We start from the raw sequence: 13,428 nt of genomic DNA, 5'->3' as shown, positions 1-13,428 counted from the left end.
TTATGACATACATACATACAGGCAAAACATAAAATAAAATGAATAAATTTTTTTAAAAAAATTAAATATTTGTGATGGCTAGTTCTTTATTTGTTGTTTAATGGTTTTGGGGTACTACTGATCAAACCAAGAGCCTTAATTCTAAAACTTAGAAGGCTGAGGTAGGCCACAAGTTCAAGGCCAGCCTGTGTTAAAATAAGCACCAGGTCAGCCTCAACTAAATGGCAAATTCTTCTTTCATTAATGATAAAAATTTCCCAAGCCTTGTGTATGTTAGGCAAGTGTCCTACCCCTGAATTAGTTAAAGCTCTTGAAGTCTGTCAATTTTTCACATGACCGTGTTTATAGAATTTAACCCATATGATGGGTCCTAATTTTTAATGGGAAGAAGGTACAGTCACTATGGTTGACTGTAATCTCTCCATTTTTCTGAAGTTCTGATTCTTTTTACTCGATTTAATCCTTAAAAAAAAATCTCCCATCTTTTAAAAACTATGACTGGGTGTTTGGCTAGCATGATTGTCAGTGCACTTCTTGTATGCCTGGTGTCTGGGCCAGAAGAGGGCCTTGGTCTCCTGGAACTGGAGTTACTGTTGCAGGTCACCATGTGAGTGCTGGGAACTAAACCCAGGACTTCTGGAGGAGTAACCAGTGCTACTACCTGCGGAACTATCTCTCTAGCCCCATTACTCCATTATTGATGTTTTCAGTTAGTTTTATTACTATTGTTCCCTCCATCTAGTGAGTTCTGACTGTTCAGCATCATATATACAGATTTCATTCAAAGCTAAATTGTTTTTATTTTGAGACTATGTGATATAGCTCAGGCTGGTCTTGCTGCCTTCATGCATCCATGGATGACCTTGAACTTCTAAATTTTGTGTATTTATTTATAGGTAGGTCTCCTGTTTCCCAAGCTTGCTTTAGAATCGTTATGTAGCCAAGGATGATCCTGAACCCTTGATTTTCCTGCCTCTACTACCCTAGTGTTGTGATTATAGGCTTGTGCCACCATGCCAAGTTTTGATATGGTGCTGGGGTTCAAAATCAGGACCTTATATGCTAGTACTTTACCACCTGAGCTACCTCCCTAGCTGTCCTGGACTTCCGGCTCCACCTTCCTAATGCTAGAATAATAGCAGCCCCAGTCAAGCATAAAGCTTTTGTCATTAGTATTGTTTCTGCCAGATGTTATCATAACCTTTCTAAGAGTAGGAACCAAAGTTCAAACTCTTCCCCATCTCAAAACTCCCTAATTTTCCCTCTTCATTCAAAACCCTGCACATATGTATGCCGTCCCATTTTCTTTTTTTATTTTAGCTATGGTGCTAGCACAAAGGTACGAGAATTGCTCCTTGTAGGAGCTTGTAGGAATTGCTCCTCTCCTTCCACAATTTGGATCCTAAGGATTGAATTCAGGTTTGTCAGCTTTGTGACAAGCACCCTTATCTGCTGAGCCCCCGCAGTCTCTCTGGAAAATGTTTTAATTTATAGTGTCTGTATTAGTATATGCCACATTTCTGCAGGTGCAGGCGGAGCCAGTGAAGGGTGTTAGATCCCCTGAAGCTAGAGTTGCAGGGGTTGTGAGTTGTTCCTTGTGGGTGCTTGGAACACAACTCCGGTCCTCTTCAAGAGCAGAAAGAGTCCTTAACTGGCAAGTCGTTCCTCCAGGGCCATGCTCTCTCTTGACATAACATGCCTTCTCCAACTCCTATTAAAACAAAACTCAAACAAATCACCTATGCCGGCTGACTGCTTTCTCACCCTAGTGGGCCTCATCCCCTACATATCCTGAGATGGTTTTTAAGACCCTGGCTTTCTGGACCTCTCAGCAGTTTTTGACTTTGTGACCACTCCTTCTGAAGGCTTCCAGGACTCTAGGGTCACCTAACTTTTCCTATTCTTCCCCTTTCTTACACACTGGCTAGTTAATTCTGTTTTGTTTTTCTGTACTTGGAATCTAACTGAGGCACACATGCTAGAGAAGTCAGCCAATAAGCTTGCCCAGTTCTCCTTTTGGAAATGCAGAGACAGAATCTTCCTATATGTCCCAGGTTGTCCTTGAACTCATGATTCTCAACTACTCTCTTGGGTAACTCAGGTTATAGGCATTCACCACCATACTAAGCTTCTCTGCTCTCCTGTGTTATTTGTCTGCTCCCTCTTCTTCATCAGATCTCTGATGGTAGGTGGGCTCTAAAAACATAGATCACAACTTTTTTTTCTCTGTTCATATCTTCCACCTGGGGGTTCATTGAGTCCCACGATTTGACGTACACTTCTGGATCAATGATGCTCAAATCTGTATAACTAGTCCCTAACATCTCTGAACTCCCTTATGTAACTGTCTACCCTGCATTTGCATTTGTATGCTTGGCCACCCAGAATTCAGAAAAGGTGAGTATAGTGGTACGTACCTGTGATCCCAGCACTGGGAAGAGTGAAGCACACAGAATACTGTGAGTTTGAGATTGCTGGGAGCTCGAAGCCAGGCTGGGCTACATGAGATTTAGTTCCAAAAACAATGACAACCGAAGAACCAACCAAACAAAACAGCAAATCCAACCTCCTCACCAACTGGTTAAAACTCCCCAATAAGCTGAGCATGGCAGCACCAAGGAAGGAGGAGGTGCTGTGAAATCGAGGTCAGGCTGGGCTACATAGCAAGACACAATCTCAAACAAAAGCAGAAACAAGATAAACTCTCCAGAACCTTCCCATCCCACCTACAGTAGCCCTCCCTTTTGCTCCCAAAGTCTTTTGCAAACAGAGCTGGTTTACCTCTGACCACAGTGTCCCAGCCAGAGTAGCCTCCTTCCCATTCCTGCTATGATGGTTTGGTATTAGTTATTTCCATGCTGGGAATGCTGTTCCCTTGAGCTTGGTGGCTCTGTCTTTATCCTTCACATCTCTCCTAAATGTTCCTTTCTGAGAACTCACCTGACCACTCTGTCTAAAATAGCCATGGAAGACCTATCTGTGCAACACACCTTCAACACTCTGGGAAGAACTATTTCCTTCCAGTCTTCAAATTGTAGTTGTTTCTCGTTCTGCATGAGAAAGTAAACTCAATGACAACAGGGACTTTCTCTTGTCCATCGCTAATTCCTTAATATTTAGAGCAGTGCCTGGCACAGAGCACAAGCTATTTATTTGTGACAGTCTTACTCTCTAGCCAAGGCCGGTGGGTCTACAACTTAACTCTGTAACCCAGAGTGGCCTCAGATTCCCAGCAATCCTCCTGCCTCTGCCTCCCAAGTATGTGCTGGAATTACAGGTAAGATCAACCATACTCAGTAAAAAGCTTGATACTTGAATGAATAAATGAAATATATTCTTTCTGTTTGACACCACCTTGGTCAGAATCACAAAGCCTAACTTTGTAAGTCAGTTCTGAGAAGCATCTGTATTGAATTGAAATGTTAAAAAAGAAAAACTGAGTTGAATTACTACACAATTAAGTTGGAAAGCGTCCGCTGTTTACGTGCTTTTGGATAGCAACTCTGTATGTCAGGAAAGTGGTTTTGTAGGGCCTGTGGCTGCAAATGTAATACTTGGGGAGTCTGAGGCAGGAGGAGCCATAGTCCAAGTCAAGCCTGGGCTACAAAACAAGCTCCTGTCTCAAAGTAGGAGGAGGGAGAGGGGGAGGGGGAGGGGGCAAAGGATGAAGTAGAGGAGGAGGAAGAAGAGGAAGAGGAGGTGGAAGAGCTGGCAGACTGCTTCTGCAGCCTTGTCGCTAACGCAGCGAAATGCAGACAACAGAGCATCCTGGCGGTTGCCTTGCAGGCAGCTTTCTCGTTTGGAGCCACCATGAAGGCACGAGGGTTGTGGGGCCATGGCGTCGTACTTTCTCTGTCTGCTTAGAGAGACCATGTGAGGCTCAGGAACAGCTGGAAGAAATGGAACAGGAACAATTACACTACTTGGGGCGAGGAGGCTCCATCAAAGCAAGTACCTTTACCGATTGAGCCATCTCACCGGCCTGTGTTATTTATTTATTTAAAACTTAATTTGGTTTTGTTTTTTTGAGACAGCCTCCCTGGGTTTCCCTGGCTGACTTGAAACTCTAAGTAGATCAGACTGGAATTCAAGCTGTGTATTGAAGGCCTGGCCCATTTACTTTTATGTATATGGATGTTTTGCCTTCATGTATATCTGTGCACCACACGTGTGCCTGGCACTCAAGGTTGTTAGCCATTAAGTAGATGCTAAGAATTGAATTAGGGTCCTCTAGAGGCGCAGTCAGCGCTCTTAACCTCTAAGTCATCTTTTCAGCTCTTTCTTATTTATTGATTATTTTTTATTTATTTATTTTGAGACAAGGTCTCACTCTGCAGCTATGTAGACCAGGGTGGCCTCAAACTCACACAGATACACCTCTCTCTACCTCTGGAGTTTGGGATTAAAGGCATGTCCCGCCATACCTGGTTTGCTTAATTTTTTTTTTTTAAAGACAGAATCTCATGTAGTTTGGACTGGTTTCAAACTTACTATATATCTGAGGATGACCTTGGACTCCTGATTTTTCCTACTTCTACTTTCCAAGTGCTGGGATTACAGGCCTGTACCATCACACTTGGCTTTGTTTTTCCCAACTAAAAAAGTGGAGCTGGGTGTGACAGTTCATATGCCCGTAATTTCAGAACCATGAGAAGCAAAGGCAGGAGAAAGGCCATGAATTCAAACCAGCCTGGAACTTGCTATATAGGGGCTACATATGAAGACCCTGTCTCAAAACTTTAAATAAAACTGAATATTGAGTAAGGTATGGTGTAATCCTGATACTCAAGGTAAGGCAGGAGAATTGTGTTTGAAGCCAGACTGAGATATATAGTGAATCTTTGCTAAAAAAACAAAACCAAAGACAAAACAAACAAACAAACAAAAAACCCGAAGACAAAAAGAAAGAAGGAAAAGAACAAAAGGGAGCTAGCCTAGTAGGTAAAAGTGCTTGCTGTACAAGTCTCATGACCAGAATTCACATCCCTGGGACCCATGTAAAAAGCTAGATACAGTGTCTTACATCTGTAATCCCACTGCTTATTGGATAGACCCAGGAGATAGATGACAGATAGATAGATAGATAGATAGATAGATAGATAGATGATAGATAGATAGATAGATGATAGATAGATAGATAGATGATAGATAGATAGATGATAGATAGATAGATGATAGATGATATATAGATAGATAGATAGATGAATAGATAGATAGATGATAGACAGATAGATAGACAGATGATAGACAGATGATAGATAGATGATAGATAGATAGATAGATGATAGATAGATAGATGATAGATAGATAGATAGATAGATAGATGATAGATAGATAGACAGATGATAGATAGATAGATAGACAGACAGACAGACAGATAGATAGATAGATAGATAGATAGACAGACAGAATTATCATCTGGAAGCTGAAGGGCCAGTATAGAGCACAATGGAAGAAATAAGAGATCCTGCCTCACAACAAGGTTTGAAGTTGAAAACTGACTCTCACTGACCTCTACATGTGCATTGTAGAGGACGGACACACACACACACACACACACACACACACACACACACACACACACACACACCCCTTGTGTTTTTAAAAGGGAAAATCACTGCTTAGGGAATGTTTTGGCCAGGTGTAGCCATGAAGGCACACGGAATCTACCGCAGCTGTGGTCCAAAGGGATCAGGCTACGTCGTAGGCTGGCAGGAGAACCTGCCACCATCCACATGATACTGGTTTTGCAAACAGGACAGATGCAGGAGTGAGGGGATCATGGAAGCTTGTGTCAAACTCTAGAAAGCCGTGGAAGCAGCGTGTCCTGGGTTGTAGCTGTAGTCCCTGCCTCCTGAGGGGGCTCACGTTATGGAGATGATGCCTGAATTACAGTGATCACGGGATAGTGAAAATGTCAGGAACACAGATGCCCAGCAAAGAAGTTGCAGACACTGAGTGAAGCCGGCCCTAGAGAGAAGCCATGGATGTTGTATACTACAGAGTTGAGGGGAAGGAGGTCAGATCCTAGCTATGGATGACAGCGTGTCATGCTTGCCCTGCCCAGGTTTTGTCTTGTTTAGGTTTGAACTTTCCTCTCTGTACCCCCATTCTTCCCTTTAGGATGGAAATATTTGTTCTGTGCCATGTATATTGGAAATATGTTTTTGACTTTACAACAGTTCAATATTAAGGGGTTACTTTGAGTCTGAGGGCAGACTTTCAACTTGGGCTTTTGAACAGTGTTGAAACTATTAATTTAAACCTTAGTGAACGCCTCAAGATACATTAGAAGCATTTTGTGTAATGGGCTCACCATGAGACTTTGAGAACTAGGGGTAGAATGCTATGGTTTAAAAGAGATATGTCTAGATGACAAGTTGAGGCGAGGTGGTCTTGTAATAGTTACTATTCATTGACAAATTCAGTGGATTTAGAATCACCTAGGAAACATACCCGTAGATGGGAATCTGTGAATGTGTTTCTGGAGAGGTTCAACTGAGGGGGAAGATCCACCTTGAGTATGAGTGGTACCCTCCTGGGTCCTAGACTGAATAAAAGAGGGAAACAAAGAAGGTTGATAAGTACTACCATCCATCCATTCATCCCCTCTCCCCGATCTACCCAAATGTGCACAAGCATCCTTATGCTTCTGCTACCACAGGCACGGGCCACTCCCACTGCCATGCCTTCCCTAACTTGATAAACTATATCAAGTTATGAGGTAAAATAAGTAATTCCTTTCCCTATTTTAAACCTTTCTTTCTTAAGCTGGTATAGCAACAAGAAAAGTAACCTATTTGTGCGGTTCCAGGTTTAGAGAATTCGCTGTCTTTAAACAAAGCCAAATGATAGGGGCAGAAAAGAAAAGAGGTGGCAGTACATGTGGGATGTGACTCACAAGAGAAACAGCTATCCCAGGCCACCTACTTTCCTCTCCTCTGCTGTCTTCCTCCCAAACATCATAAAAGCACTGGAAGAGGCACTTGGGAAAATAGCTAACTCTTGCTGAAGGCTTCTCATGTGCTGGATATGACAAGTTTTTTAGATTAAGTCATTTTATCTTCATGAAAAACTTATAAAGAGTCATTGTAACACCTGTTTTTCAGATATGAGGCCCTGGGCAGGTAATTAATGTGCCCAGATTACACAGTCAGTCGGAGCAGGCAAGCTGATGCCATTGCTTGGACCCTGAATCACCTTATCACACTGTCCTAGTGAATGACATTTCAGTGGGCGTGAGCATTTGTCACGGCTTTAGTGCTTTGAGACTTCAGAGGAGGATGAATCAGGAGAACTCAAGGTAAGGGCCTAAGTATAAAATCCCACAAGCCAGTGCCTACATTCGACTCTTTAGTGTTCGTTAAGAGCCTGTGTTGAAAAGGCGAATGGGGAATCTTCAGGTGTCTTGAGGGCACTATGGGTCCCCAGTCCCTTTGTCTTCCTTTATTGAATAGAGTCCTGGAGTTGAGTGTCTTTGTTCTATGATGTGCTACAAGCATAATATGTGCCTTGTCACCGTCCTAAAATCAGCAGGGCCAACAAGTAAATCTGCAAATCAAAGCCAACCTCTTTGTTTCCCTCCCTCCCTTCCTCCCTCCCTCCCTCCCTCCCTTCCTCCCTCCCTCCCTCCCTCCCTTCCTCCTTCACTCTCTTCTCTTTTTCTCTTCTCTCTTCTCTTCTCTTCTCTTCTCTTCTCTTCTCTTCTCTTCTCTTCTCTTCTCTTCTCCTCTCCTCTCCTCTCCTCCCCTCCCCTCCCCTCCCCTCCCCTCCCCTCCCCTCCTCTCTTCTCCCCTTTCCTTCCCATCTCCTCCTCCTCCTCTCTCTCTCTCTCTCTCTCTCTCTCTCTCTCTCTCTCTCACACACACACACACACACACACACACACACACACACACACACACACTTTTTCTTCCTGCCCTCTCCCTTCCCTCTCTGAGACAGGGCCTCTATATGTAGCCCTGGCTGGTCTGGAACTTTCTACATAGACCAGGCTGGCCCCAAACTCAGAGATCCGCCCAACTCTGCCTCCTGAGTGCTGGGATTAAATGTATGTACCACTATGCCTGTTCTTTTAAACTTCATTATCTTAGGGATTTGAGGCAGGATCTATTTCACTCTGCAGTTCAGACTACCATAAAACCACTATGTAGCCCAGGCTGAACTTAAATTCATAGAGCCTGGGATAAAGGAGACCTTGTGTGGGCTGGGGAGCCCTAAAACAAAACCTAAGCCACACTATGCATTCTGACAGTAATTACATAGAACCCAGTACCTGTTGAGTGCAAATAATGCCATGCTTCTACTATGAGGACAAGTAATTCTTTTTCCCCTTTTATCAAAAGGCCATGAACAAAGCTATCTCGAGGTGCTTCGAGTTCACGGATGAGCACATTCTGAGCCAGCTGATCGCTTGGCATGACAGAAATAGTCTGGCTGGTGACAAAGCCATTTTTCTTTTCCTGGAGACCATAGTGAATCTGTGGTTTTCAGCCAAGGTGTGCACAGGTGATTCTGGCCAGTGGAACTAGATATATTTCACCTTTAGGATAGAAACTAGAAACCTTAGTACTAGAGACAGCAACCTGGGTCTAACTTTTTATTAGGCCTACATGAGAAAAACACACTTCTGTTGTGTCCAGTCATTGAGACAACAAATCTTCTCATTAGAGCGGCTGGCACACAGGGGGACACCAACAGAGTCAAGAAAATATTAGGGCTGGGGAGCAGGTTGGTGCTGAGTGCTTGTATAGCCTATATGCACTCTACATGAGGCTCTGAGTTCAATCCCCAACACCACATGAAAGCAAAAACAAATGCAGGAAGCATTTTTTACCTTCCTGGTTCTTAGACTCCCTTCCTGTGAAATGAAATTAATTGTACTTGCTTCATGCCTCAGCTTCAAGAATTAAACAAACAAACAAATAAATACAATGAACAGGAAGTGCTTCAGCCAGTGCCTGGCACAAAGTGAATGTTCAACTAATGTTCGCTCTCACTGGGATGACAAATGGGTTCTACGCAAACTGTTTCTTCTGACTAGTCGGACTCTAGATTCAAATGATTTCACACTTATGCTGCTATCTGCAGTGCTGTGACCCAGAGCACTCTCATCGTAGGGCTTCACTATGTCTCTGGACCCCTTGGGTCACCTCACACATGCTGCGAAACTCTTCTCTAGTCTCTGTGCTATCGATAGCAGGGGAAGGACTAATTTTTATTTATGAGACAATGTATTGTCTGGCTATATAACTCTGGCTGACTGGGAACTACCTATGCAGACCAGACTGGTTTTGAAGGTATGGCAATCCCCCAGTCTCTGCTTCCTGTCTACTGGGGTTACATGCATGTGCCACACACCCAACTGAAGTCCTATTGCCATTCAGTTTTTTTCACACCTGTGGTGAGTCACCATACCCAACTATACTTATAAACTTCTTACACCCGTGTCCAAATGGCAGTAGAATGGCTTTGATTTCCAGCTACCACGCAGTTAGGGTTGTCATTGTCTGAAGCGTTGTCAGTCCTGACTTTATCTCCATGGACTGCCTGTCAACCCAATGGTTATTTGGCAGCCAGGATCAGCTACATTCTTTTCTTACAGAGAAGTTCAGATTTTCTACTGTACTTCAATCACTATTCCTTGCAAGTTATTTGAAAGGCAGCCAACCTAGGGAGTTTGCTGGATATTCAGAGCACTGTTCCTCCAAGAGCCACTAGAATAAACCCTGCAGCCAGCTTGCCTCTTGTAGGATTGCTTTTGCTAGTGCATGGAAGCTTTATGCATGAAATTAACTATAAGAGCTGGCCCTCAGCATCTTGTAGCATTCATCTCCGGAGCTGAAAGTGGCCTATTAGTGTAGTGTTTATTACAGGGCTGCTCTTGAGACTTTGGCCATTGTGTCAGAGTGACTCACAGTTAGGGACCATTTCTCTCGGATCTTATTACCAGGAAGCTATATTTCCCTTAAGAATGACTTCATTGTTGTTATGGGTTCACTGAATTTCATTATTGATGGGATTTTCCACGTTTACCCTCCCTGGAAGATCAGAATGGAATATACAGCCTAGGCCTAGCTATCACTAAGGACTGTGTAAAGACATGTCTGCATCACCACAACAGCTAGGATCTTACCCCACTCCCATTTGTCTTCTTGCTTCCACCCCAATTACTTGAACCAATTGGTTTATTTCAGGCAAACTGTTGGACTCTCCTAAACAAAAGACACTGAACTAGTTGTTTCAAATACTATCACCGAGTGTCTCATAATAATCAGTTTGACAGCGGAATTTGTGTTTGTATAGCTGCCAACATTCCTTTCACCCGTGTGCAGGCCCCCATTTCTGCTTCTTTCTAAGCTATTTCCCACTCCTTCCGCTCCTCATTGCCAAATCTTCCAAGAACCTCAGCACTTGCTGCTCTGCCTGGAATGCTGGAATGTTCTTTCCTTGGCAGCCTCTTTAGCTCTCCCCCCGATTCCCCACCTTTTCTCTTTTTTTCTTTCTTTTCTTTTCTTGTTCTTTCTCTTTCTTTCTTTCTTTCTTTTTTTTGACACAGGGTCTCACTATGAAGTACTGGCCAGTCTGGAGCTGGCTATTTGACCAGGCTGGCCTTAAGCTCACAGTGGTCTACCACCCTTCTGATTAATGGGCATTTCTGTATGTAGTTATGCTTTTTCTTCATGAGTTCAGAAGCCTTTTCCCCCCTATTCCAAAGGCAAGACACAGTGCAGTTGAGGGAGTAGGACAGAGCTAACTTTTATTAGCTGGGCTACTAGTAATCTTAATTAGGCAACATGGGAACCAGTGATTTTGAGTCATAGGAAGTATATTTTCCTCCTCTTTTTTTTGTGAGATAATATCTTGTGTAATAGGCTGGTCTCACATTTTCTCTATGATAAGACTAGTCTTGAATTTTTGACTCTCCTGCCTCTACCTACCACACCCTGGGAACACAGGCTCATACTCCCTTTACCTGGCTTCATGGCGTATTTTTGTATATATCTGTGTGTGCATTTTATACCTAGGTATATTCCCCATGTGCCATCCACCTGTTTCTCCTTACCGGCTTGGAGATCTCATATTTATCTAGGCTGGCTGGCAGACCCCCAGAATCTGCTCCTGTATTCTTCCCCAGCACTGGGATTATAAGCACAAGTCACCACTCTGGTCTTTTTTGTTTTGTTTTGGTTCGGTTATTCGAGGCAGAGTCTCTTTGTGTAGTTTTGGCTGTCCTGAAACTCACTCTGTAGACCAGGCAGGACTTGAACTCACAGACATTTGCTTGCCTCTGCCTCCTGAGTGCTGGGATTGAAGGCATGCACCACCACTGCTCAGCCACAGTAGGCTTTTTACATGGGTTTGGACATTGAACCCTGATCCTCATGTTGTGTGGCAAGTATTTTATCAACTGAGCTATGACCCAAAGCTTACTTCAAAGCAAACAAGTAACGGAGAGACTCAAGAGTAGAGGAGGGTCGGTGAGATGACCCAGTGGGAAAAGGCACTTGGCACCAAGTCTGACGAGTCAAGTTTGACTGGCTCCTGAAAATTGTCCTGTTTTCTGACCTACACATATACCATGGTATAAATATACACACAGGCACACAGATGCACAGACACACACACACACACACACACACACACACACAGAGAGAGAGAGAGAGAGAGAGAGAGAGAGAGAGAGAGAGAGAGAGAGTTTAAATATTTTTTGTTTGTTCTTTTCAAGGCAGAATTTCTCTGTGTATCCCTGGCCATTCTAGAACTTTCTCTGTAGACCAGACTGGCCTTGAACTCAGAGATCCACCTGCCTCTCCCTCCTAAGTACTGAGATTAAAGGCACGTGGCACTGCCCCCAGCTCGGCTTAAATTTTTTTAAAGAGAAGAATGGATTCCCTTGAGAACCCAGGTTTTGCTTGCAAGGCCTGTTGGTAAGAACTTGGAATGAAGAATTAGTTCTTCTGTTGTTACAGACAATCCAGTGGAAGCTGAATATCTAAAAATACCTTTTATCAAACTTGGAAAACTCTCTAGTCCCTGGTAGAGTCAGTGGTGGAAGAGCGAAGTGTTTGAGTATTTGTGGAGAACTTACAGTAAGTCAGCATCATGCAAAGCAACACAGACAGTCCCCACATTCCTTCAAACACCCCCCAAACCTGGAAGGGAGTATGTTGTATGGTGTGTAGATTCTCTAGACGCCACTGGTTGCTGGCCTAATTCAAGAAATTCAATGGCAGTGAGAAACTTACTACATATTGGTGCCTGCAGTGTAGACATTAAAACAGAAATTAGTCAAGAGATAACACAGTCGAATTGTCAGAGGCCACTTACTTTTGCAGCTGTCGCCAGGACTGAATTTAAGCTCAGAGTTTCCTGGCCTGTAGTCCTGAACTCGGGTTTCAAAGTCACACCTCTGCCTCCAAATACATGAGGTGACTGATTGTTACATTTTTGGTCATCATAGAGATTCCAGAATGTCATAGCCACAACCATGTCACACTGTGTCACACTGGTAAGACTCTCAGTGCTACCACAGCCTTTGCTTTCTTCACCACTGTATCACAGGTTAGCTTCTGAAGTGATTTATTGTTTTTGCACTGTTTTCTAACCAGCAGAGGGAGCTGGGTCAGTGTTGATTAAAAAGAAAACGAACCAAAACCAACACTAAGAAACATGCTGGCGGAAAGGGACCATACGTCTCTGTTTGTGGTGTTCTTTGCTACTGATCAAGAAGGTGAAACCGGAAACTGGGAGTCACATAAGTACCCAGGTCCTGTTTCTCGAGTCATGGCATGTGTCATCTTCATTATTCCAAGGGTTTGGCTATTATTAGGTACTTTCTTCCCCCAAGATTTTATTTTAGAGTCAGACATGTTAGTATACTCCCTTTAATCCCAGAACTAGGGAGGTCGAGGCAGGACAGATCTCTGTGAGTTGAAGGTGAATCTGTCCTACAAGAACCAACTTCCAGATCGGTAGGGTCACATAGCAAGATCCTGTCTCAAAACATTTTTTAAAATGTATTTTGAATTATGTGTGTGTGTGTGTGTGTGTGTGTGTGTGTGTGTGTGTGTGTGTGTGTGCAGGTGCTTACAGAGACTGGACATGGGCATCAGAGCTGGAATTACAGGTGGTTGTGGCCCTCATGAAATGGGACTATCCACCTTCCATGTTAGTTACTTTTGGTTGCTGTTATAAAACACCGTGGCAGAAGGTGACTTAAGTTTATTTTGACTTGCAGTTCCAGAATGAGAGTCCATAATAGTGGGGAAGGCACAACTACAGGTGGCCTGAGCAGGAAGCTGCAAGATCACATCTAAACTGCACACAGGAAAGAGGGGGCAAACTGGAAGCAGGGCAGGGCAATAAACTCTCAAAGTCCACCTGTGGTGATGTACTTCTTCCAGCAAGGCTGCATGTCCTAAAAGT

The 13,428-nt window shown here is 43.6% G+C and overlaps 1 long non-coding RNA gene across 1 annotated transcript; it reads right to left on the bottom strand.

The window, feature by feature from the left end:
- Positions 1–978: 978 nt before the first annotated feature.
- LOC148121494 (uncharacterized) lies at positions 979–12,409 on the bottom strand. The gene is made up of 3 exons (XR_015738281.1): positions 12,331–12,409; positions 6,457–6,550; positions 979–3,890 (listed from the first exon to the last, which is right to left on the bottom strand). It is a non-coding gene; the product is annotated as an uncharacterized LOC148121494 (long non-coding RNA).
- Positions 12,410–13,428: the final 1,019 nt, after the last annotated feature.

This window comes from Myodes glareolus, chromosome 7 (assembly GCF_982192425.1).
Source record: "Myodes glareolus chromosome 7, mMyoGla1.1, whole genome shotgun sequence".
Classification (NCBI taxonomy): Eukaryota; Metazoa; Chordata; class Mammalia; order Rodentia; family Cricetidae; genus Myodes; species Myodes glareolus.
The sequence above is the reverse complement of the archived record's forward strand: the minus strand, read 5'-3'. Positions and strand labels throughout refer to the sequence as shown.